Genomic DNA, 3,058 nt, shown 5'->3' with positions numbered 1-3,058 from the left:
CCTCTGCCATGATATCCATACTGAGAATACCGAGCTAGCTTCTTCCAAAGAACTTATTTTGTACATTATACACTCTTTGCTTCTTGCTTGCTTAAGAGTCTTGTTGAAGTGTTGTAGTGCTGTAAAGCATTACGCTGTTCTCGCAACAGACATCCTGCCCGGGATTTCAACGTGGTGCCATAGAATGCTCCCCTGGCCAGAGCAGCAGTGATAGATACATCATTCACCCGATTACAAGTCAGTGAACCATGAAAATGATTTTTATTTTTATTAATTGCTTATGTCCTGGAATATTTCTTGGCTGGGATAACCCCTAGGAAAATGGTAAATTGTCACTCTACACTTTATTTCTTCTGTAAGGATCAAACACACAAAATAAAATATGTTCATTACTGTAATGTTATGTAGCCGTAGAGGTGCTGATTGGTCGATTTTGTTACCTTTAGACAGAGCCAAGCTTTCCCCCTGTTTACAATATTTATGCAGTTATTTTGATCTACATTTTTTGGTTGAACTTATTCTCCATAATAACCTGTAGCCTTCATATAGCCTGTCATGCAGCCTGTTGTGCTGCATTAGCCTCCGAATGTGTAAAGCCTTTTAAAGAGGCAAGATAATGTTACACTTAATAAAGTCTAGTTTTAGTTAAACTGATGATGAACATGTCAAAACCTTTTTAGGGCACTAAGCTCAGTATAACAGAAATACTTGTCTGTAGTGTATAAAGCTATGCTATTGTTCATCCTCACTTGATCATATGCAGAAGTTCTCCAAATATTTGTTTGCCACGTAACAATATTCATGACAAACGCACATCATCATATTCTTCTGTGAAACACAACCCTATAGTTATCAGACAACTGTGCATGTTCACCACCCTCAAATTATAGAGGCTTTAAACTTGTGAAGTAGTGAACCTACACATCGAGCTGTAAATGTTCCCATGCATCTAATTTGAATAAATGTGGTAAAATTGGAGTCGGCAACTGAACTTTTATTTATGTGAATAAACAATTAACCAGTCTTGTCTTTTTCTGGATTTGTTTATTATACATGTATTTAAGTCTTTACAATTATTATCACAGAATGGCGAGTCAAGGATTTCTTCATCATTTATTGATCACCCCGACCTCCACCGCGACCTCCGCCACCACCACCACCACCTCCGCTACCACCACCACGACCTCCACAACCAACAGGTTTGTCTTTCATTTCTTGTCCTTTTGCTTCTTTTTTCCCTTTAACCTGTAAACAACCACAAGAACAGATTATGTTTGTATCTATATATGTATAGTTTTAATTCAAAAAGGTTGTAAAACTCCTCCTTCCTGTAGAAGAAAATGGAAAATGAACACCAGAGCACTGCAGAGTTACTGAATCAGCCAGTGAGACAAAACGTATGAAGCACTGTTCAGGAAGATGAAAGATGACTTACTCCATCTGATTCAGATGTTAAGTGTCCTTCCGTTGCCTCTGGCTTCTTTCCCTTCCCGTCCTGAAAGGGGAAGCAGCTTTTTGAGTACACGTTTTCATGCTGTTAGTCACAGGTCTAAAGCACTGTAAGGAAGAAAACTGACTCACCTTTTTGCCAGCTGTGATAGAAAGACAAAAAACAAAGTCAAAAATGTGCAAACTGACAAAAAAAATTACACATGAACTAAAACCAAATGTATCAAAAAAGGTTGCAAATGGACGGTTGACATGAAAATGCGATTTTAGTTCAATTTAAGCCAATGGTGCCTTTAAAAAAATTATGATCTTATTGCACCACGGAATAAAAAAATCTCAACATAGACAGTGTGCTTTTCCTATTGTTTAAATTATCTTTGACAATGAACACAATTGATTTACTTTCAGTTGTTGTGTGAAGTACTGTATTTGTATTCCTGGGAATACTAGCGCTAAATCACGGCAGGGGATGGGGGGTCATGCCCCCTCCCCCAATAGGCTATATGAAATATGGAAATTTTTATTAACCAGTCATCAAATGTCTCTAAAAGCTAAAAGGAAGCTTCTCCCCTCGATATTCGGTGTTAAACTGACTCCAAACACACTGGATGCTCGATACACAACAGCTGTGCAATGCTAGCGAGCACGTGCCAACATTTTGGTCTACCACGCAGGTAAAACACAGGATGTTTAAATCGCAGCACCACTGATGTACATGTTAAATACTAAGCAGTGTGTCACTGTTGCTGGTGGTTTACACATCTGGTCAGGTGTTTTTAATATTACATAGGCTAATATATTTTCAATCTATATTTAGCCGCCCCCCCAACAGAAGGTTTGACCCTCGGTTAAATAACAAAAGGAAATAAGCCATTAAAAAATTAAAAGCAATTATTATATTATGCCAAACACCAAACCCTAAGGTGAGATTGGAGCTACTAACCTACTGCTGACCTACTCTCAAATGTGCAGTAAACCAAGTGAAGTACAACATGCAGTCAAAATCTGTGCACACATAATTAAAGAGACTTACGTTCACTCATTTTTTCTGTGCAGAACAAAGTTTTTCCCTGGGAAAACAAATGAAAAGAAGGCTTTTTCAAATCTGAATCATTACATTACACTTGCATTACAAATAATCAGCAGTACCCATTACATACCCGGTGCAAAAATCAAGGATTGTGTCTAATGTGTGTGTTTAGTTTGTATTTATAAGGGGCCGTATGAGACGACGTGGGTGTGTTAGTACTGCATACAAGTTGTGAAATGCTGTGACGGATGTAGGACAGGTAAGCTTGTGGGTGTGGTCAGTCAGTGTTTTTCCACCTGAGATCAACTGACAGTTCCACCTCTAAACATTAATATAAGGACATTCACAGACACTTGAGAGCAGGGGCGTAACCAGAGGGGTGTCTGTGATTAAAACTGGCCCACCCTTAAAATTGTTCTGAATTGCCAAATCTTTTCTCCGAAAATCACCTTCAGGCACAGCAATTTTCTATTTGCTCAACAGTGTATGTTGTAGGGGAAACGTAACATGCTGCCCGGATTACATTTTAAGTCTCATGCTGCAACAGATTTCTAGCATGAGACAGGAGGCACATTCCAG

General features: G+C 38.7%; 1 long non-coding RNA gene across 1 annotated transcript; it reads right to left on the bottom strand.

The window, feature by feature from the left end:
* Nucleotides 1–1,022: 1,022 nt before the first annotated feature.
* On the bottom strand, nt 1,023–2,620 carry LOC119909873. Its single transcript, XR_005445555.1, has 4 exons — nt 2,483–2,620; nt 1,582–1,592; nt 1,436–1,495; nt 1,023–1,245 (listed from the first exon to the last, which is right to left on the bottom strand). It is a non-coding gene; the product is annotated as an uncharacterized LOC119909873 (long non-coding RNA).
* Between the last annotated feature and the right edge of the window lie 438 nt (nt 2,621–3,058).

The sequence above is a fragment of the Micropterus salmoides genome, unplaced genomic scaffold (assembly GCF_014851395.1).
Source record: "Micropterus salmoides isolate LMB-PRFRI ecotype aquatic unplaced genomic scaffold, ASM1485139v1 Ms_hic_scaffold_19, whole genome shotgun sequence".
In the NCBI taxonomy this organism is placed as follows: Eukaryota; Metazoa; Chordata; class Actinopteri; order Centrarchiformes; family Centrarchidae; genus Micropterus; species Micropterus salmoides.
Note: the sequence above shows the minus strand (reverse complement) of the source record. Positions and strands in the feature narration are given on the sequence as shown.